The sequence below is a fragment of the Cupressus sempervirens genome, chromosome 6 (genome assembly GCF_028749045.1).
Source record: "Cupressus sempervirens isolate cs-2001-9-10 chromosome 6, ASM2874904v1, whole genome shotgun sequence".
In the NCBI taxonomy this organism is placed as follows: domain Eukaryota; kingdom Viridiplantae; phylum Streptophyta; class Pinopsida; order Cupressales; family Cupressaceae; genus Cupressus; species Cupressus sempervirens.
The window spans coordinates 454882909-454907919 of record NC_143123.1 but is presented as its reverse complement, the minus strand read 5'-3'; the positions used below and the strand labels follow the sequence as shown (position 1 = coordinate 454907919).

The 25011-nt window shown below is 36.8% G+C and overlaps 1 pseudogene; it reads right to left on the bottom strand.

The window, feature by feature from the left end:
• Positions 1-2520: 2520 nt before the first annotated feature.
• LOC149553040 (DNA replication licensing factor MCM4-like) lies at positions 2521-21255 on the bottom strand (annotated as a pseudogene).
• Positions 21256-25011: the final 3756 nt, after the last annotated feature.

Below are 25011 nucleotides of genomic sequence, written 5' to 3'. Positions count from 1 at the left end.
GCACAACATTTTTCTAGACAACAAAGAGAGCAATGCAAGTGAAAGAGAGTATAATAGTTTATAGAACATGGCAGAGAGAGGAATGTTGTCTTATCTCATTCCATACATCTGAGTATCCCATGAAGAAGAATAGTGTTTATCTGTGTTTAGTCCTAAGTATTCCATGAAGAAACTAGTGACTTCTAACATAGAACTTGATCAACAATTCTTTTAGAGCTAAAATAAAATAGAGATATGAATCACAATGTAAGGATGATCTGCAACATTCATGACCCCTATCATGTCCCCACCATGAGGGAGATATTAATACCATAAAAGTCATCTTATCTAAGACTTCATGATTTTTTGAGAATGAGCGACCAGACAGTAGGGCACTAAGAACAACTATTAATAGAAACAAACACATACTAGACAGTGATCATTATTACAGCAGCAATAGTTAGTTATTATACACAAGTGAGGGAAGGAGAATTGAGGGCTATGATTTAGCAAACCAAACCAATCAATGGTAATAATTGCTTACAAAGGAGCATGATTGAATTTGAGTCTAAAGAGGCATGATCTTGTCTGAAGGCTAGGCTTTCCCAAGTGATGTCTATCTTCCTGGAGACATTATTCATATAAGTTGAGGAAGACCACAATGTGAAAAGGTTTCAAGGAAAGTATTTTCCTAAGTATCAGCACTTATAAGACTAGGTCAACACATAATAAATCAATGATTAGGATCATATCAAAAATCATTGTCAACTATAGGTAGTAACATACCTTGTTCATTTTTGATATGCATAAATATATGTTTGATATGCATGCTTAATAGAGGCTTAGAAAAAAGTATGGTTCTAGGTTTTCATACATATTTGTCCTTTGATAAAAAAAGATCGACCTTCTCTATTGACCTATAATAGATTGTGGTGAACCTTTCCAACCATGATTTCCTAGTCATCGATGCTTAGTCAATTGACTCAAGCTTTTAGTTCAATGTACCTTGTATGCAGAGACCTCACCAAATTCCATTAACCAATTCATTTGGGTGTATACATGGAGATGAATGTGGGTATCTATCTTTCAACATGTTTTTTCTTTCCATTGATCTCTTGTTGATTGTTCACCGAGTAATTTAAAACAATCCCTATTCTTTCCTGAATTCTCTGGCTTGAAACTAATTGTGGGTAGAATTTATTAGAGATTATCCTTGCAATGTATCATGGTCGTGATTGCTAGACTCTTATAGAGCTTTTGAATTCACCTCTATAATATCTTGTACATTGTAATTCCCTTTGATTCATAAATTTTGAATAATAACTTCCCAATTTGATAATGATTCTTCGTCATCTTTTTTATTCGGTCCCTTTTCCTTATAAGTGCTTCAAGTTTATAATACCAATGTTCTACATCTTGAAAACTTCTTATGATCATATCTAGAGAAATAGCTTATAGCTATGTGTTTGTACATCTTGTAGTTGCTCCATAGTATAGCATATGATGCATTGTGCCAAGTAAATTCATCTGCATTCTGCACTTTTGTTGTTTCTCCCTTGTAGCTATTCATAGAAAACCAAGCCTTCATGGCACCATGATTGACATCATTGGTGTGTATGGAAGACAAGCTGCTGATGATATTTAACATTCTCAATTGTTGAAATCACCACCATAGAATCATCACTAAATCAAGATTAGATTCTAATTTTTCCTCTTTATATTTAATTTAAAATATAGATTAAAATAAATTGCCCTTTTTATATTTAATTCTTTTTACATTTAGGTAAACACATGAAACTAGAGGGAGAGGAAAAATGCCATTGTGAACATTAAAATGAACTTTTTCCATTACGTTGGTTGAAAAAAAATACCTTTATAATTGCAATTACTTTTTCCTCACTCCAAAGCTTGATAGAACAAAACACCAATGATTCTCATAATTTATAATTATCATCCTCTTATCTGAGAAAGAATTATAAGATATCCATCATTACCTTGGTGGTTGTATTTGTAATAGATAATACACCTAGGCTTTGGATTCCTTCAATTTTTTGGATTTTTTTACAAGAGAAAGTACCCATCGATGTACTATAGAGCATGAAGCTTGGGGCATATTAAAATAGTTTTCCACAACACACTGACCATAGTCTTATCAGATACTTCATTATTAATTATTATAGGGGCCATATCATCTTAAAAACTCATTCAGGTCCTCTTCACATTGTCCCCATGAATTGTAACAACCCCTCACTCACAAGTTTTCCAATTGCATTATGAATTTGAAATTGAACAACATAACTCATTATGTATTCATTTCCCCCAAGAAAATGAAGCTAGAAATAGCTTGAAATTTACCCACAATAAAGAATTACTTACATCATTCAAGCGGACTTCCTTGGATCCCTATTTGTGAATTTCCTCCATCAATTGTGATTGCATTCATTCATATCCAGTTAGGTGCCATACCAACAATTCTCTCAACACTATTTACGGAAATATAAAGAATGTTACCTCAGTAATATGGGTTCATAGTCCCTCTGCCTACATCCTTTCCATTATAAGAATCCTCAGTGATGAAATAAGATTGGCTCATCTCATTCTTTCACTGGTTGGGACTCCCATGTTTATAAGATCCATGTCAATGGTCCCTGTAACCATGACACTCAAATGCATTTAGTGGCTTCCAATTAACATAGTTCTTTTAGAGCTAACTAATTTTGTGATGATAATGCATTCAATATACAATTAAATGAACTGACAATCCTCATTGCCAAAGATGCACAATGGTTACCAGTTGAATGATCGATGGCAAATTATTGAAGTGCAACTTCAAGAAGCCAGAATGATTCTACTGCATCACACCTTTCAACCTACAGAATTGGAATGCAAGATATCTTTTTATTTCCTCAATCTGGCTTTAAAACATTCAAGAATGTAACCCACTTTTTTCTACATAGGATTTTCTTACCCACTCAGAGAATCTGATCCGAGCGAGGGCTTTGCTTATTCTTATTGAGCTTTCAATTTTGCACAGAATCATTGTGATAACCTATATAATTCATTCAGGAGAAAAAGTTAACATAACATGAGAATTTCCCTACATCTAGATGCATTCTTCAGTAGAAGTATGAGATATACCATTACTTTTTTCATGTGTGTAACTTGTAAGCATACTATATAGAAATTGAATTTGAGAATATATTGAGCTAACCTTCTTGCTACTACCAAGGAAGTTTCCCTTCCTATGCATTTCAACATAACCACGGATCAGATCTTCTACTGCCTCATCAAATATCTTAGGATGTATATGTTGTCTTGCATAAGTGATATACGAAGTGAGAGTTAGGAGGTCAAATGCATCCAACATTTGGTCCTAGAATCATAATGCAATTCACATCAAAAATATCAGGTCATTGGACCCCCCATTAATTACTACATAGTATTGACCAAATAAGAACTCACCTCTTGCTCGTCATAATGTAATGCAACAAGATGCCTTGCAAGGCGCTTGTCCATTTATTCATTAGCTTTATCAAGCACTGGGTAGATCAAATCAAACCTGCAAGCATTTTTTGTGATTCTTTTATACTTGAGTGAAAACAAATAAATTCTCCAGCTTGAATTCTAAAACCAAACATACTCCACCTAGAAAGCAATGTTGGAGGAAGTTGGATATTGTCAATCACTGAAAATCTAGGGTTGTAGTGTGAACCACTAGGATTGGCACAAGATAAAACAAATGTTCTTGCATTCAGAGATGCTATGATCCTAGCCTTTGCAATTGACACTGTTTGTTGTTCCATAACCTACTTCAAAGGAATGACTAGACATTGATATACAAGTCAACCAACAGCATAGATTACGAAGTCAAGAAACTAGTAAAAGCACATAATATGAAGAGCTCAGAGAAAAATCACACCACATGTAAGATGCTATGAGCATTGGTTGACATCTTATCAAACTCATCTATGCAGCAAATATCCCTATCACTCATTACCAATGCTCCACTTTCTAGAACTTGTTGAGTTCAAAGAAATAAGTAGTTTATATAGAATAAAGTGGAAGGTAGCAGTGGAGGAGTAGGCAGCCCAAAGAGCTCAATGATCAACAAATTGAGTTAATAACTTACTATTTCACTAGTTTCAACATCCTTTGATACATAAGCAGTCAAACCAACCACAGAGCTTCCATTACCACTTGTATAAATGCCTTGAGGAGCCAACTTATGTACATACTAAAGTAGTTGAGACTTACTTGTACCTAGATCCCTAACAAGTAGGATGTTGATATCACCATGAAAAGTAGCATCTGAAGCTAGTTTTACTACAGTTCCCCTGAAAAAGTTGTTTAAGAAGCATAATGGTTAACATATGGTTCAAAGAACATGCAAAAAATTACCAATTAATCAAATATGAATGCAAAGAAAGATACCTAGCACAAGAGCCCTTTCTTTACATCTTCTAGCTCCCAAATACTTGGAGCTAAGGACCTAGTTAGCCTCTCATAGATATTGGGCATGCGAGATAGTTCTTTCAACTTCTCAATCTAGAGATTGGTAGTCAAAATTCAATTTCAGAGCTTGCAAAATTCATGTTATATACAAAAGGTAAAAAGTATGAGTTTATACCTTAGCTTCATAATTAGCTGATGACATATCACCCTCTTGAAAAGAGGCAAAACTATCGCTATTAGTATCACATTCCATTGGATCTTCGGCTCGCAATCTTGTCTTGTCTTCCTTTTACAGATGAAGGCAATCAATGTAGGTCTACACCAGCAAATGATTTACAAATTAGAATTAGAAATCATATAATACAACATTAAGGTCCTCATTTCCAACTTAAATGGACTAAGATAGGCTTGAGAGCTTTGCTTTAACTAGAGATTTCACAATCCTTTGGTTTGGTCCCACTCTAACTATCATAGCTTTGAAAATCCCAGTAACCTACAAAAAAAAACCAATGTCAACCTTCAAATGCTAACACTTGGAAATAAAAATGAGTGTAGAATTTGTATATCATGTAATGTCAGACACACCTTGATTTGATCACCAAGTTTGACTGCATCAACAAGTTTTTCATGCATCAGCAAGCTAATGGTGTGCAGGATTTCCCGCTCTGGAATGGCATCAGGTGTTTCTTGTAGCCTTACAATCTACTTATCAACAAACCTAACCACAAAGTAAAAGGATATAGTTGTCTTTAGAATTTAAGAATAATGGAAATCATTCCATGAGTATGGGGGCTTGATATTCATGGAATGATAAGAATTGAGTGCATGTATTATAAGTTACTAAGCAGGCACATGTAGGATTAAACAAGATAGGAGTGATCTCAGTTAAACAACAACATGATAATTGAACTATTTGTCTAGGACTCCACATTTTGCATGCATGTCTACTAGGGAAGTTGTAACTTAAACAAATATATTCTCTCAATATATCTATTTTGTGCATATCTAGCAACCATGGCTTTTGATGACCACATTACATTTAGGCATCTTGTCAAACAGTTCACATGACTTATCTATGCTTCCATTTAGCAAGCATGTCTCCCAAGGAAAATGCTACTACTTCATCTACACTGTCTAATAGAATCCTTTATGCTTTGATGGATGCCTATAGCATATCCCAAAGCTCTCATTCAACAGTTATGAGATGATGAATCAAGAGGAAACAGTTGAGAGCTTAGAGTGACATTATTTTTAGATGATCATATGAAATGAAATGGGCATGCGAGTAGATAGAAACTAGAAAGACATTGTGTACGGATGAAGGCATGAAATGGATGGTTTTCAAGAAATTAGCATAGACACTTAGCATTTAGTACATATCATCATTCGAGATCAAATGGATGTGTGGGATTATATGCATAGTGAATAATAAAGGAGGGAATTGAACCCCCCCTGAGGCTCACACTTGTTGAGGTCCACTTCAGCAATGGCCCTGCTTGTGAAATTGCTATCAAAAACCTTTCTAATGAGATAATGTGTTATGAGCTCTTCATCAATGGGATGGAATGTGAATCCAAGAAGCAGTTGTGCATCACCCATATCATGATTGTAACTAAAGTTAAGAGCCTCTATTATTGAATTCTCTTCCCTATCACCCATATTCATTTCCTTTGCTATTCATGCTTCACATGGGAGTCTTTTTATATGATTATTTATTGTCAATCATGTCCATTCACTACCAAACTATTCATATTCTACAAATTTGAGACACTAGAACTTTTGTGGATGTGCAGGCCATCTGAACATACTGTAGGGAGGATGACGAACTTATTCTCAACTGTCAGACTCAGGAAAGTGATACAAATTGTAGAATCTTAACATATGGTTGTTCAAATTTTGTATCTCCTAAATGATTTCCTTTTAGCGTATAACTTGATGTGCATAGTTACCGAGTTTTCTTATTGTATCGGGCATATTAATGAAGAAGCATATTAGTTACTATCGATGTTTTTTAGGCATTCTATAAAATAGGTCACATCCCTACGTATGATATGACATTTTGCATGCATCTTGCACTCTCTCATCCGGCTGATTATGGATTATGGAAAGTGATCTGAAATGATGATGCTAAAAAGCACACACAATCAAATCCAAAATGAACTTGCATTACAAATGGATTGTGGAAATCTGATATTGTTAATTTTGCATGCATGTCTACCAGGAAAATCACAACTTAAACATATAAATATATATGTTTAAGTTGTGATTTTCCTGGTAGACATGCATGCAAAATTAAAAATATCAGATTTCCACAATCCATTTGTAATGCAAGTTCATTTTGGATTTGATTGTGTGTGCTTTTTAGCATCATCATTTTAGATCACTCTCTGTAATCCATAATCAGCCAGATGAGAGAGTGCAGGATGCATGCAAAATGTCATATCATATGCAGGGATTTGAATTTTTTTATAGAATGCCTAAAAAAAAAATTACACCCAGGCGTTGGTAGAAATTTCTACCTTCATTGGTCAGAATTTTTGACCTTCATTGGTCAAAATTTCTACCTTCATTGGTCAAAATTTTCTACCTTCATTGGTCAAAATTTCTACCTTTATTGGTCAAAATTTTCTACCTTCATTGGTCAAAATTTCTACCTTCATTGGTCGAAATTTGTACCTTTATTGGTCAAAATTTTCTACCTTCATTGGTCAAAATTTTCTACCATCATTGATCAAAATTTCTACCTTTATTGGTCAAAATTTTCTTCCTTCATTGGTCAAAATTTCTACCTTCATTGGTCAAAATTTTCTACCTTCATTGGTCAAAATTTTGACCAATTCCTGGTAGAACTTGCACCATGGCTATGGAAGTTTTTTGACCAACATATTGGTCAAAATTTTGACCAACCTATTGGTTGGCCAAAATTTTGATCAAAAAATTTTTGTTGGTCGAAGTTTGGTCAAAAACTGGGTCAAAATTTTGACCAATAATGGTCAAAAAATGGTCTCAAATGTACTAGTGGGCTAACTTGGCTTAGCTACCTTCTTAGCTTTAGTCATTGGTTGAGCCTTAGCCTTCCTTTTCTTTGGCTCGACAGGATTAGGTGCTTCCTTGGCTTCTTCTCCCTCAACACCTTTAGTCTCCTCCTCTTCTTGGTCTTCTCCCATACTTTGAGTTAGTGCAAGTGGTTCTTGTGCTTGGGTTTCTTCTTCCTCTTCATCCTCTTCTTCTTCTTCTTCTTCTTCCTCAACATCCTCTCCAAACTTACCTTTCAGTTTCTTCACTATCTTCTGCTTTTTCTTCATGGAAGAAGCAATCTTCAATTCCATGGTAACAATGGACTTTACCATCTCATAATTTCCAAATACCTTTGTAGTTTTATCTACTTCTTCTACCAGTAAAGGTGTTATAGCTACAAAGGCCTCATCCACATTTATTTCATAACATAAGAGTCTGAACCATCTCACCTTTGGTGCAATATCTTGTACAAAATTATTATTATCATCCACAAAAAAGCATACATCATCATAGTGTTTCTCAACTAAGAATACTGGTATTCTTAATCTTTCCTTCATTGATTTCTTGAAGCCTTAAAAATAACTTGTCATCAAAGATTCAAAATTATCTCCTAATTGCTCAATTTACTCACCAATCTGTACTTCTACTGATCTGTTGGTTTTCCATCCCATAGTGCCAAATGAGTGGAATGTGTTTTGCACATAAAAGAATATACAAATCAATATAGAACAAAATTTACATTTTACATTCTTTTTCTTTCTAATTGCTCCAAGGTTCTTCATTGACTGTTGCAATTGTAGCTCTATTAGATCATATGGGTGATCTTTCTTTACAATTTTGTATCCCACATCCACAGCTATACATGGCACAATGTTTAATCTACTAGATTGATAGAACTTGTGTGATATAACCCTTACAACAATGTTTATCAAAGGATTAGTGATTGTGTCAATTGTCATGCCTATCTTGTTCTAGACAACTCCAGTATTCTTCTTAATCACTTTCTTCAAATCACTTCTCAATGTCTTAGGAAAATCTAGGGTTGGGGAACTAGTAACCCTATGGATTATTCTCTTAGTAATTTTGACAGTTCCATTATCTAGCCATAATGATCCATCATGAATTTGACTAAGCACTATCCTGATCCACTCTGTCTTAAATACATTTAGAAAATCTAGTGTTCATGCCAATCCCTTCTTCTCTACAATTTTGAATTCTTCCTTTAGTACACCATTATCACATAATCTATTGTATGCCACCCTGATCTCCATATCACCAATTTTTTCAATTTTATGGTTATAGCATTTTCTTACATCTTGCACCCTTATCACATTCAATGGAATCATCGGCAATGCACCAAAAGGGTCTTGCTTATAAGAAATATGAGGAATAGATTTGAAAATGGATTTCTTGACCTCATTACTTACTAACTAAACATTCAAAACTTACTTTCTCTCTACATTCTCTGAACTAGACACTATAATGTGAAACTAGGGTTTAGAAAATTTAAACTACATAGCTCAGCTCTTGATAAATACCTTATGAAATCTAACGAACTAGTGGAGAATTTCTCCTAAAATCTTCTAGAAAAACTTGGAATGGATTTCCATATTGCCTTCTACTCTTCCCACCCTTTCTCAAATTTGAAATGATGTGAAATGAGCTAAAATTGATCAAATACCCTTTGAAAACCCTGCAATAAATGTTGAGTACTTACACAACTATAAGCTTGGTATCAACCAATTTTAGGCTCACTTGGCATCTATTATCACAAAAGTTTGCACCCTTCTCAAAATTTTTTACCTAAGGACAACCTTGTGAAACATGGAAACAACCTCCAAGCTGTGGGACTTGAACTATGAGGTTGAGTCTCCAGAGAAGGCTAGCTTCCTTTACTATCAAGGTGCACCTAACTACTCTTGGAGAGGAAAAGGAGAAGGAATGCGTGAAAGAAAATCTACCTACTCTAACCTAAGGGGGTGATGCACCAAAATAGAGTGTTCAAACCAATCTTTGCCCATACATGCACTATTGAACCATCATGACACCAAAAGATATACACATCTAGACTTGCTTTAATCTAACAATCACATGCAGAATAGAAAACCCAAATGAATGACATAGGGAAAGAGAGGTTTCACTTATATACCATTCATAGGCCAAAAGAGATACAGTCATACAAGATTGCAAATCTCTACAATACACCAATAAGAGGCAAATAGTTCTTGCACTTTACATCAATGGCTAAAGGAGATAAGGAAAAATGTCATATAGTTCAGAGACAAAGGGAATTTACAGTGAAATTACAGAGCAATATCAGAGAAGTCAGAGAAGAGTCGACCAGAACAAAATCTACAAAAATTGCCTTTATAGTTCAAGCATAACTGATATATTTTCTAACTAAAGTTACTCCATAACCACTACCATTAAGTCTTGATAAGGATTCGGAGAAAATCTGATCTGGGTACAAATTCAGATACAATGAAACTTGATATTTGTTGAAATAGGGGCCTGACAGAAATGATGCCATTAAACATTTTGACCAAGTAGGTGGATGAACTGGGGTGGTGGAGTGTTTTCCTACTATTTTTTGGGTTCAACATTCAGTTAGAAGTGGTTAGAATTGATCATGAAGATCAGATCATGCAAGAAAACTCAATCCCCTCCATTTCTGTCTCATGAATCAGGAAAGTCAACAAGTCAACCAAACCCTGCCACTAGGATGAGCCATGTGGGCCAATAGTTTCGCTTCATTTTGCCACCTCGCAAGGTCTTCTTGAGTTTGATCACATCCTCATAACTAACTGTAGTGTTATCTCCCCAAGCCCACAAGGACACGTGTCCTTCAGGCACTTCCCCGCAATGTTTAACTTCCTCACATCTTCATATTGTAGGAAAGCGATGATCGTTGATCTTCGTAAGATCAACAATCACAAAAGATCCTCCATTATACTACACTTGCCCACTAAAATTTTTGGGCCCATGAACCACTTAGCACAACCTAGCATCCAACTCAGCAACTTGGCACCACCTTGGTATCACCCTATGGCATATGGAACAAACATGAGCCCACAAGGACATGTGGCAATGAGGTACTTTCCTGAATTCCTTAACATCCTTGCATCTTCATATTGTGGGCAAGTGCCAGCCCTCGATCTCATTCCATCAAATGATGTTAATAACATGTGCCCTCTGAACTTGCATGAATATCCTCTGTGATGTTAGTAGGACATGTGTCATTACGACACTTGCCTACACCGTTAGAAAGTCTGACAAAAGACAAAATGCGAGAAAGTGGGTGCCAATCAAATTGCCAGCTCACCAGTAGCTTACCAACCTTGTGGCCCGTAGAAGAGATGGACCCACCTACCACACATCACAAAGGGGCTTCCCTAAATTTTTTAAAGGTAGTGCATCTTGAGAATGCGAGAAAGCACCCACCGTGGATCACCAAAGATCTAATGGCATGAAAAGTTATGGGCCAGTGGAAATAAAATAAAAGAAATACCATAAGTTTAATCATTTTATTTTTGATATTTCCATGCCATTTAAATAATACTTAAATATGGAAGATGACCATTGGGAGGGCTCAAGTGTTTGAATTCAAACTTTGGTGGGAGGCAAAATAGGTAACATTTCTGGCAACTCAGAGGGGATGCAAGCTAGCTATGCATATGACTAGTGGCCTTATGCATCCATTGGGCCATAGTGTCATAAAAAATGTGGATTGGTGCACTACAAAATCCTAACCCTACTTTTGCAGGAGAAAAAATTGACAAATCCATCTTTGCAATTTTGCAACCTCAGCAAAACACATGTGCTCATGCACTTCTTGGAAAGCTAGAAAACAACAAGGAGAAAACTAAGCTACCTATGTACATGAAACCTCAAACCCTATTAGAAACATGGTTTGAGATGGATTCCATTGACTGGGATAGGCAAATTTCACCACCAAGCCTACTTAATTGAAAAGCATTGGCCTACTTACAATTGACAATCACATAGGGGCCACTCCATAGTGCATCAAATTTTGAGTGTCTTCTTGGTTTTGCCCTATCTACATCCCATTTCAAAACCAAATCACCCTCTCTAAAGATTCTAACCCTAGCCTTCTTGTCAAATCTCCCTTTCACCTACTGTTGATGTGTTTCTAGGGTCTGCATGGCCTGACTTCTTTTCTCTTCCAGCTCCATCAGCTCTGCCATTCTTACTGTCATGGCATCATCTTCAATTAGCTCTAGCTGATGAGCTAGATCTAGGGATGGGAATTCTAATGAAATTGAAAGCGTGAATTTCCCATTAACCTATTAGGTGTTATTCTGTTAGCCCATAGTGCAGTCCTCAACTTTTGATGCCAACACCTCTGGTTATCCTCTATAGTTCTTTTCATAATCCTAATTAATTTTTGGTTGGATGACTCAGCCAAACCATTGCCTTGAGGATAGTAGTTTGAGGATGCACTCAAGTAGATATTATGGTCAACTGCCCATGCACAAATCTAAGCTCCTATGAAAGATTTTGCATTATCTAAAATAATGGTTGAAGGGGCACCAAACCTAGTCACAATTCTATCAAGGAACTCAATGACTCAAGATTTTGTGGCATCCTTCAATGCAACTACCTCTATCCATCTGGTGATGTAATATGTAGTAGCTAAAATCCATTTGTGACCAAAACTAGGAGGATTGATAGGTCCTATGAAATCCAATCCCCATTGAGCAAAAGGCTGGTCCACCTGAATGGTATGAAGAGGAAGAGAAAAAAGCTTTTGCTTACCAAAGAAGAAGGAACATTTTTCACACTTCCTCACATAACTATGAAAATCATAGAATAGGGATGGCTAGTAGTAACTAGCCCTCATGATCTTCATTGCAGATGTCCTTGTTGAGAAGTGACCACCATCAGGACCATCATGAAGCTCTTTGATCATTCTTTCAGCCTGGTCTATGTCAATGCATCTTAATAGGGCTCCATTAAAATCTTTCCTAAAAAGGATACCATCAACTATGACATAAGGAATTGACTATAATCTATACAGTCTCCTTTTAGTTCTATCTAATCCTTGAGGGTATCTGTGGCCTAATAAGAAATTCCTCATATCATCCATCCAATTCTTTGTGTCATCATTTCTTGTCTCTTGTTGCTCATTTAGTAGCATAGCGACTTCCTCATTTGATTCTTGACATGATATCATTTGTTGACACAACCCCTTCCCTCTTACCAGCTTGGTGATCTAGATGTCAACATCATATTCCATTACTTTAGTAATCCAACTAGCTCTCTTCTCACTAATATCTTTGCTCAAAAGGAAATCATTCATACTAGCATGGGGTACTAACAAATGAAATTTATTATGAGATAGGAGGTGTCTAAATTTCTTTAAAGCTCTTATGACTGCAAGGGCTTGCTTCTCTACATAGTTGTATTTGTCTTCATATTCTTCAAGCCCTTCACTAAAGAAGGCTATGGGTTGCACTTCATCTTTATCATTTGTTTGAGTCAAGATAGCAGAAATACTTAACTCACCACCTAGGGTATAAAGGATGAAATCCTTTTCAAAATTTGGATTAATGAGAGTGGTGGCCAAGGCTATGGCTACCATTATCTCTTCAAAACTTTCCTTTCCTTCCTTGGTCCATGCTAAGACCATACTTTTCTTAAGAATAGCTATAAGCGGTTTCGACATGGTAGCAAGATTAGGGATAAATCTTCTCACAAAATTTATCCTACCAAGGAAACTTTGCAACGCTTTCTTATGTTTAGGAAGAGGGAGAGCAAGTATTTCTTTTGTTCTTTCTGGATCAATGGTTAAACCATCCTCAAATACAATGTGTCCTAATAATTTTCCTTGATTGATAGAAAAAACACACTTGCATGAGTTAAGGGATATCCCAAACTCTCTACACCCTAAGAACACCTATCTCAAATGATCAAAATGATCTTCTACACTCTTTGAATACACTATGATATCATCAAAGTAAACTAATACAAACTTTCCAATCACATTTTTGAAGGACATCTCCATTGCCTTTTGAAATGTAGCACCTGTATTGGTTAGCCCAAATGGCATCTTACAATAAGCTTAAGTACTCCATTTGGTGGTAAATGTAGTCTTGTATCTATCAGACTCTTTGACCAGCACTTGATTGTAGCTAGAAAATCCATCAAGAAATGAAAACCTCTTTGAACCACTGACCTTGGACAAAATCTACTCCATGGAAGGGAGAGGATGGTGATCTTTAAGGGAAGCTTGGTTAACGTCCCTAAAGTCCACACACAATCTAATTTCTCCATTCTTCTTCCTAACAGGGACAAGGTTTGCTACCCATGACGAGTGCTTGATGGGGAAAATTATATTGGCCTCAATCAATTTGGATAGCTCCCTTCTCATTAAGGGTTCAATTTTGAGATTCATTAGCCTCTTTTTTTGTCTTACTGGTTTGATATTATCAGTTAAATCTATGGTATGTTGAAACAACCATGGGTCAAAACCCTTTAAATCATCATACATCCAGGAAAATACATCATTAATTTCTTGACATAGATGAATGAAATTTTCTTGCTCAATTTCAGAACATACCTTCCCCATGTTTAAAGATTTCCCATTAGCAATTATGACTGGGGTGTGATCCTCTTTGTTAGTAGCTAGGTTCATGGCTCTGCCTCTTGCCTTGTCATCAAGATTAAAAAAAGTTTCTAAGGTAATGAGACCCTTAGGAAATTTGTTGGAACTAAGATTAATGATTTGATCACCATACTGATCTTGCAATCTCAACTAGTTTCTATCTAAAAACTCTCCTTCATTCTGCAAGAAGCTTGCAATTTGTTCATCAGATTCAAATACTTGCCAATGGATTTTGTTGTCATGGATGGTAGGCCTCAGTACCATTTTGATTTGTTACTTCTTCTTCTCCTCAAGATTCCCTGGCACATCATGAGATGCACCTATTGTTGCAAGTCTATTAGCATGTCTATTTTCTCTTCTAAGGATGCTTTGAATATTAAATGCATTGAAACCCTTAAGCAAATCCCATACCCTATGTTTATAAGACTTGAGCAAACCATTCTTGGTGATATTCTGATTTCTTGCTTGATTAACCACCAACTCACTATCTCCATATACACTTAAGGCTTCAATTCCTCTTTTCTGAGCAAGTAGGAGACCCTGAATCAAGGATTCATACTCGACCACATTGTAAGTGAAACTAAACTGGAGCCTAAAGGAAAAGTAGTACCTTACTTGTGTAGTAGAAATCAACATCACACAAGCCCCTAATCCATTCTTATTCCTTGAGCCATCAAAGTACATACTCCATATCCCACTCACATCTTCTTTAGTCTCCATAAGATTAGGAACTAGATCATCCTTCTCTAATATACAATATGTACTAAGACCTATCTCAAGGGTTTCTGACATAGGATCAAATTGATATGCATTAGACCATTCATCTAAGATAAAATTAGGTATCTCTACTAGGGAAGTAGTAGGCTCATCCATTATGTCATTCTCATCCATTTCTAGGATACTGCAGTTCATGTTGATGAGATTAGGGGTGTAGGGTTCAGTATGATGGAGGGCTAGAGGCTCTACTCTAATTGAAGCTTTGAACCCATATCTTGTTCTAAAAGAAATATATGACCAATCAGAGGATATGTAAACACCTATTTGGGTAGTGAAGTCTCTTGATAGGCAGATGGAAAAATGTGGCTTGACTTAAGCAACAGATATATCTTGAGTTATAGTACAACCAGGGCATGCATGTAGGGCCATTTCCACATTCCTAAGGATCCCTACAATCTTGATAGTACTACCATCCAACTGTAATACATCCCTAAAAATGGGCTCATATTTCATTCCCAAAGCATCAGCAACACACCTAGGCATCACTGAACTACTAGCCCCTGAATCAATCATGCAATTGTGGACTAGTTTATCCCCTATAATTAGAGAAACATAAAATGGAGGGGGTCTAACGTTTTTATTTGTTTCTTCCTCCCTTGATGGCTATACTAGGCTTGTGGCACTTTCCATGCTAGGTGGCTGATCCTTTGGTTCAATACTTTCCAATTCTTGTTGCAGCAACCTCTTTTGCATGGGTATAGTAGCAACAGCATCCCACATGGAAATATTCACATTTTTCTTCTTCATTTGTTCTACCACACTGAATGGTGTAGTAGGTGCTTTGGTAGAAGCCTTGGGAGCTGCATTTGTAGGAGGTTGAGATGGAACAACCTGAGGATCACTTACATCCTTTCTACCATTATTTTGCCTTTGTTTCTAAAAGGTATTTGATTGATTATTTGCTGCTTGCTCATGAGGTATTGCATTTGAAGTTGATGCCTAATTAGGAGGAGGAGGGGTAGCATCTTCAATAGCTCTTCTTTTTCTCCTAGTGTTGTGAGCAATGGAATCTTGGTTTACATTACAATGTTCCTCCACCTGATGATTCATAAAGGAGCAATCACCTAGTCCTTGCATAGATGGGGAATCTTTAAATTGGTCCTCTTTTTATGATTGTCTTGTTGCAGGCTCCTAGATGTTCAAAGCCAAATAATATTCAGCCTTTTGACACATGCAATACGCATAGGAGTAGTTATAGGAGGGAAAAAAATCTTGATCTTGGGCCATGTTTTTTTGAGGGACTATGGCCCTACTTTGGTTTATATTTGAGGTCGAATCATGGCTATTCTGCCTATTCTAATCAAAAGAAAAGTTCTCATGATTATGATTTGGAGGCCTGCCACTATTTGGAGTTTGATGTTGCAATTCATGAGCCTTACTACCTTGAGCTTGTTGTCTCTCTAAAGTCACCACCTTGTTGCTCACTTTCTGCATCATGAAGAAGCTATCCTCCAGCTTCTTGTCTTGGCCCTACAATCTTTTATCTATGTTCAACATCATAGATTGCATCATCTCTTTGATTTCATCTATCCCATTTGAAGATTTGGAAGCTAGAGGGACTAGGGCAAGGGATTGTGATGTGAAAGTTGTGAGAAGGGGAGCCATTATTGGTTGGTGATTTGGAACATCAGGAAAGAAAGGCATAGGAGCCCTTGGAGCTAGCTTACCTCCTTGTATTAGGATATTTTTTGACTTTATTGCTATCTCATAAGCATTAGGCAAGGTATCTCCTCTCATAGTTTGGATTGTAGTGGCAATGTCACTGTTAAAAGCTCTGAGGTAATGCAAGAAGGCATTACCAGGGGTAGGCTTCACTGAAGTAGGTATTCTATCACATGTCTTTTGAAATCTATAGTGTAAACTAGTCATACATTCATGGGGGGCTCTTTTTATAGTAGTCAACTATTCCAAAAGTGAAAAATGGTCACTTTTGTCCTCAAAGTGTTTGCACAGTCCTGCTCCTAATCCATCCCAATCTGCTATAGAACCATGAGCCAAACCTCTATACCATTGTAGTGCTTTTCCTTTCAAGGATGAGGCTAGAAGCCTAACTACAACATCATCCTCTATAATACCATGGATATTACAGACATTTGTAACTTCTTGAATGTGTTCTGAGGGAGAGATAGAAGTTTTGCTAGTAAATTTTAGTACACTATTGAGTGTAGCTATTGGTAAGTCATATCTTTGGGCCAATAAAAGAGGACTCTCACCATTAAAGGTGGCAAAAGCATGAGCTTAGGTTGTGTCATATAGACAAGTGATCTATTCATATGTGTTGATGGCAATCTAGGCTAAGATCTAATAGTAGGAAGAGTAGAGATAGATCTTGTAGGTGTATATTTTGCTATTGCACTCCCAATTGGTGATAAAGATACTCTAGTCTTCCTTCTTGTAGGATTTGAAAATGAAAGCTCTTGGCACTAAAATTTACCTCTAGAGATGCCCTTGTTTCAACTTTGGGCATGAATTACTACAACTTTGGTCTAGAACCAAATGTATTTGAAGCTCAGAGTCACCAAGTACTTGAAGAATGAGCCCTTAAAGGCTTGAACATCGAATCTAGTACTATCTCCTTTTTATTAATCTTGAAATCTTCCTTTTGACACTAGTAGACTTGAAATTTTCTGAATAGAGTCCCACCAAGGGCACCAAAAACTATTGTCACAAAATTTTGCACCCTTGTCCAAAGTTTTTACCTAAGGACAACCTTGTGAAACATGGAAACAACCTCCAAGTTGTGGGACTTGAACTATGAGGTTGAGTCTCTGGAGAAGGTTGGCTTCCTTTACTATCAGGGTGCACCTAACCACTCTTGGAGAGGAAAAGGGAGAAGGAATGCATGAAAGAAAATCTACCTACTCTAACCTAAGGGGGTGATGCACCAAAATAGAGTGTTCAAACCAATATCTTCCCATACATGCACTATTGAACCATCATGACACCAAAAGATATACACATCCAGACTTGCTTTAATCTAACACAATCACATGCAGATTAGAAAACCCAAATGAATGACAAAAGGAAAGAGAGGTTTCACTTATATACCATTCATAGGCAAAAAGAGATACAGTCATACAAGATTGTAGATCTCTACAATACACCAATGAGAGGCAAATAGTTCTTGCACTTTACATCAATGGTTGAAGGAGATAAAGCAGAATGTCATTCAGTTCAGAGACAAAGGGAATTTATGGTGAAATTCCATAGCAATATCAGAGAAGTCAAAGAAGAGTTGACCAGAACTAAATCTACAAAAATTGCCTTTATAGTTCAGGCATAACTGAGATATTTTCTAATTGAAGTTACTCCACAACCACTACCATTAAGTCTTGATAAGGATCTGGAGAAAATCTAATCTGGGTATAGATTTAGATACAATGAAACTTGACATTTGCTGAAACAAGGGCTTGACAGAAATAGTGCCATTAACTATTTTGGCCATGTAGGTGGATGTGCTAGGGTGGTGGAGTGTTTTCCTATTTTTAAATAGGTTTAGCATTCACTCAAAAGTGGTTGGAATTGATCATGAAGATCGGACCATCAAGAAAGCTTGATCTCCTCTATTTCTAGCTTGTGAATCAACAAAGTCAACAAGTCAACTTGTTGGTGTTTGAAAATGTTGGAGGGTTTTCAATTACCCTGATGAGAACAAGACACATCTAGGGGTAGCTAATTCCCATTTTCAACATGCCATTTCTAACAATAGGCCAACTATAAGGCATGACCCTTCTTCTTCTTTAGGCTCTGCAAAACCTAGGCCGGTGGACCTATAGATTCTTTATATGGTACCAGTTATCAAAGCATACACTGAATCTATTCAAAGTAGATAAAACCCTTATTTCTCCTAATAACTCATGAAATAACATCAATCTACAGTAGTTAAATGCATATTTCAGAACCTCATAAGCTGAGTGAGGGCATTCTATTATAGTTCTTCAACATGAAAGGGGAAATGCATTTGATTAATGATGTTGATGTTCAAAAAATCCTCAAACATGCAGCAATGAGAACAAATTGATCCTACACATTATCAGTGCCTAATCCATTGGGTAATTCCATGAATTAAAAACATACATCTGTGACATCAGGATATATTATGTGTACCTATACATCAGATCTATCTAATCACCTTGTGATTCAGACATCAATGTTCATTCAGATCTCATTCTCACAAAATATCCTTCTCAACATAACCAGTAACCCTGTCAAACACATTAAGCATTTACTTGGCACATCATTCCAACAGAAAAATATATCAGACATACAACGTGAAGGGAAAGCAAATGGATCTCAGTTCTTTGTTCCAAGACCACATAAGACTATAGATTACTGAGACAGGAGACAAGAACCAGAATGAAACTAATGAAATGCCTGCTCATATGTATTCATTTTCTTTGAAAATATACATTCAGATACATGAAATGAAAACAAGAAAATACCAAACATATCAAAACTACATGTACTATACTTCCTAATTTCTATTCACATGAGAAGAATTTGCTAAAGAAAAATGTTGTCACAACCATGGGAATGCAACCAGAACTAGATCCAAGAACTTGGTATCACAGTAATGTCTGCAAATTTCCTACCAACAATGGTTTCACAGTAACAAAAAAACTAGAACCCTTACAATGAGGAAAAGAAAAGAAGATATAGGAGAAGAGTTAATTTCCCAGATTAAATTTGAACAAGACATCTGTCAATCTGGAAAAACCTTCTCAACAGGTTAAAACATCCTTTAAAACTTTTCCCTCAAATGCTGAATCAAATCTTCAATTGGTTATGGCTCTAAAAGCATCAAAAATATCTAAAACCATGATTAAAACACTAACTGATTTGATTCTTGATTTTACTCACGGTAAAATGAAAATCAGTTAAAATTTACTTCTAAAATCTAAGAAAATCTTATACAACTGATTTTCTTCATATTCAGACCTTACTAGGCCTTCAAAACTGCCCTGCAACCACCTTTGATACTTTATGATCAAATCTGTTCACTGCATTGAGAATGCCCTGAATTTCACAAAACTACTTACAAAATGAACCGGCGAAGACCTATGCATAATCTAACTCCATATTTGGAAAATTTGGATTCTCCCAGTTCCAACGGTATATTGAAGTGCCTAATTCGGACAAAAAATACCCCTGATATGGTCATTTGAAAATCTGGTCCTGGTCTGTGGCTTTCCATTAAAAAATGAAAAATTTAAAAAGGTATATAGTCTAAAATATATAAAAATTCAAATTCATTTAAATTTTTCATTTCATGTGTTTGAAGCTCCTTGAAGCTCCTCTAAATTTTCATTTGAAAATCACTTTGTTGTCTCCCTCAATCCATTGTCACCATGTGTCAAATGTTGATTGGCTGTGACCTTTGGAATATTAATTAATATATATTATTAATTAATTTTCAACTCTTCATACCCCCAAGACCCTTTAACAACTCCATTTCTACCTATACGCTGAATGCTACCTTTTACGTCTTCATGCTCACGAGTGTATCATCGAAAGCCTTTATTTTGTACCTTTCAGTCATACGCACTGTGCGTATCACCAGAGAGGTTTGGAAATTGTTTTACGCTCACCCGCTAGATGTTGCCTTTATGTCCTTATGCTCAACCCAAGAATAGCATCGTGAACCTTCAAAATCCACCTCCTGACCATGCACTTTACCTCCTTCTTGTAGGAACGTAAGCCTTTGGAAATGGCTTTACGTGCTTATGTTACGCGTAAGAGCGTAAGGTCTTTCTACTCCATCTTTCGCTCTCATGCCACGTCGCCATGTGTCACTTTCCTCCTCCTTCCTGGATGGCCAAAATAATGCTAGTATCAACCAGATGGGCCCCTCCATGCAATCAATGGCATCCATAAAGCATTTTCTTCAAGACAACAAGTTCATTGTGCGTTAGAAGATTTAAACACTCTAAAAAGTCTCTTCCTCACACATATGGGATATATGTTTTACAAGAACCCTATTTACTGCCTTCGGATTCCTCTTTCATTCTCTAAGTCAACTATATGCTGTGAATTCCTTCTCCAATTCACATGAAGCCTGGAGAGTGGCATTTCCTCCCTCTAGGTGGAAGTCGTTGCTGACTCCATTTTCCTCCACATAGGCTGCCTTTGCTTATGCGTGGGAGGGTTTCTTTCAATATTTGGTGTGTCCTTGCTATCAATAGCCTGCATTTTCTCTTTAAATCATGCTCTTCTTTTAACATGGCATGATTTTCCTAAGGTCTGCGATTTGTTTCTAATAGCTTCATAGCCTCCTGTGTTGGTGTGGGTGTTTTCCTATACCTACAGCGGCTTGGTGTTTTAAACTCCCCTATGGCTAGCTTATGTCCTGCTTCACCTCCTATTTGAGCTGCAACATCAAGCACAGATGCTCTGAATAGATTCATTGGCAGCCATTTATTTTAGTGCAGGGACATTTTATTCACTATGGCTTTATCATTAAAAGAAACCTCCTTTATTGGTTGTTGGGTAGTTTCCATGTTATGGTGAATTCTCTTTAACATGTGTGGTCTTTGGTGTGCTCTGTCAACGGGCACCCTGCCTTATGTAACTACACCTCAACATGAATTCAAGATCTATGATACTCCTTAAGGAGAAATTGCATGAGACTTAGTCACTAAACTAATGCTTTAGTACTGCCTGGAAAATGTGATGTCATTAAGGACAAATGATATCTGGGGAAATATCAAGTTGCCTCTGCATGAAATTAATGCAGTTTAGACTATATACATTGTGTTGAATGCAATTTCCTTTCAAGAGATGTAAGCTTACTTTCTATGTGTGCTTTCTCTATTCTAATGTATGGAGGTTTTGCTCTTTAAACAATGAGTGGGTCTTCTCTTCATGTTGTAGCAGGCGGACTCTTTTCTCTTGCATTTGTGGGTTACCTCTAGTCCTCTGTCATGAGCTTTGTGTTTGGCTGTGTGGGTGATTAAAAGTTGTGAAGGCTCCCCTTCTATTAGCCAGCAAGTGCCTTTCCACGTGGGCTCTTGAATGGCACCTTTTAAGTATTTTCAAAGGCATCTTCTTCCTTATTTTTTACCCACAACCCTCACACTTTTATTAGACATAAACATATCAAGATGTTTAACAAATGCACACATGAGGGCCACTATCACGACCTTGATATCCATGGTATTGATTAAGCTGATGGAAACAATCGAGCCCCAAAGAGGGTCCGGCTAAAAAAAAATTTGTTTTCAAATGTCTGAATCAACAAATTGATTCATTCACCACCTAATATTGACTAAAAACAAATTTTGACCACTGATTGATCAATTAAAACTCATTTTACTACTTATCTACAAATTGTCAAATTTGTGCCAGCAGGTCTATTCACTGGCCTTAAAAACTGACCCAAACCTCTGACCAGACTCTGAAACCTGACCCACTGATTTTTTGTTTCGCACACTTTCATCCTGTCGAATCTCATCTCATGAAAAATTTGAGGTCAAAAGATATTCGTTGTCAAAGTTGACCTTTTAGAATTACCTACAGATAAACATGTTAGAAAACTGAGAAGTACGTTTGGTTTGAGCTCCGAAAACTGGGCAAATGAGCACTTGGGGATCAGGAAACTGGGGCATTGTTACTCTGTCATGAGGTGAGTATATATCTGGGATTTGGGCTCATGACGAATAACATGATGCAAATGGTGATTAGTCAAAGTGGGCTACTCAGAATTTTGCAACTAGGAACATTGACTGAAAGGTGATTTTAGCAAACGGAATTGGCCTAGAAAAGTGTGCAAATTGATTCATCATGGGTTGCAAACTGGCACACTTGGAGTATTTTTAGAGGTGAACATAGGGATACAATCCATTTGACTTGACCAATCACAGATTAGGAGATATGATGTCATGAATAGGGCTACTAAAAAATCTATAAATACTGACACCACTAAAACTTAAGAAATTGCGTTTGGAATCGCATTTGAAAACTAATCTAACGGATTCGTCATGAGCTAAAACTTCAAATATAACAAGTCTCTGACATGTATAATGCAACGCAAAAGGAATTTTAGTATTTGGATTAACTGGTCAAAAGTTATAGCATGTCAAACAGGGCTTCTCAGAATTTGGAATTAATTGCAAAAGCATGAAAACAATAACTAACCAACTTTGAGGGATTTGAAACCTAGTCAAACAGACTTGAAACGACTCAAAATCTAAAACATAGGTTCTTAGGTATGGACACTAGACACTCTTAAAGCGGTCTATCATACAATGTTTCTGGGTGCGAGATGTTCAATGGCAAACACAGCCTCCTGTCGCTATTTGACACTTCGGTAAAATGCAAATTAGACATTGGCTCAAAATAGGACTTCGCCAAACAACTTGGAATATCAATTTATCTTCATGGAATAGGTAGGCAGGCTGAATGGAAGGTGTTAGAAACATTAAGCACCTTTTAGGCTTCAGACTGGCAGTCAGGTACATAGGCATCAGGAAGCTTTCATAGGGCTTAATTTCTCAACAGTACTCAAAATCAAGGCTGCAATTTTGAGCACCAACACAACCAAACCCTACCACTAGGATGAGCCATGTGGGCCAATAATTTTGCTTCATTTTTCCACCTCGCAAGGTCTTCTCGAGTTTGACCATATCTTCATAACTAACTGCGCCACCTCCTCAAAACCCTAACCGTGATGGTCTCATAACTACCAGCCTTCACTGCCAATGCTAACTACAACGTTATCTCACACGGCCCATAAGGACATGTGTCCTTTAGGTGCTTCCCTACAATTTTTAACTTCCTTGCATCTTCATATTGCAGGAAAGCATCGATCGTTGATCTTCGTAAGATCAACGATCACAAAAGATCCTCCATTATATTGCGCCTACCCGCTAAAATTTTTGGGCCCATGAACCACTCAGAACAACCTAGCACCACCTTGGTATCACCCTATGGCATATGGAACAAACTTGACCCCACAAAGCCATGTGGTAGCGAGGCACTTGCCCGTAATCCTTAACATCCCTGCATCTTCATATTGTGGGCAAGCGCCAACCCTTGATCTCATTGCATCAGACAGTGTTCATAACAAGTGCCCTCTGAACCTGCATGAATATCCTTTGTGACATCACTAGGACATGTGTCACTAGGGTGCTTTCCCACATCATCAAAAAGTCTGACAAAAGACAAAATGTGGGAAAGCAAGCACCAATCAAACTGCTAGCTCACCAGTAGCTCACCAACCTTGCAACCCATAGAAGAGATGGACCCACCTACCACACATCACAAATGGGCTTCCCCACATTTTTTAAAGGTAGTGCATCTTGAGAATGCGAGAAAGCACCCACTTTTGATCACCAAAGATCTGACAGGGCAGAAATTTGTAGGCCAGTGGAAACAAAATAAAAGAAATACCATAAGTTTAATCATTTTATTTTTTATATTTCCATGCCATTTAAATAATACTTAAATATGGAAGATGACTGTTGGAAGGGCTCAAGTGTTTGAATTCAAACTTTGGTGAGAGGCAAAATAGGTAATAGCATCCATTGACATTTCAATCACCCAACAATCACTACAAGCTCGGTGTCAACTAGCCAATATGTTAGCTCGGCATCTTTTAGAATTTCACTTAGCACACATAGGAAATATTTCATGCTTAGCAAAAACATGAAAAAACTTGAAGATTTATCTTGGATTTCTAATAACATCTTGCATCTTTATTCATGCTAATGTAATCTTTTTAGTACTAGATTCCTTTGGAACTAATTTATGATATAGCCTTTATATATTAGTCCCACATACCTTTTGATTGGCTAGTTTGATGAGGTGTGATCACCTGACCCATTGGGTGAAGTGATCCCTTCTTCATTTGATTTTTTGGAATTATATTTTTTTTTCCATGTCTTGTTCATCTCATCTCTGATGTGTTCAACATCTGCCTTGCCTTTGCCTTTGTTAAATTTGCACCTTGGTTCTTTTGACCTAGTTGGACAATATCTACTAATGTGACTAGTCTTCAAATAGCTAAAACATGTGATTTGACTAAACCACCTTTTGTAGTTACCACTAAAGTGCATCCTAATACAATTCTCAGGAACATGTCTGTATTCTTGACTATAGTGAAAGCTATATCTTGTATTATAATCCTAGTTATAAGTGTTTTCATTGTTCTTTACCTTTGTTTG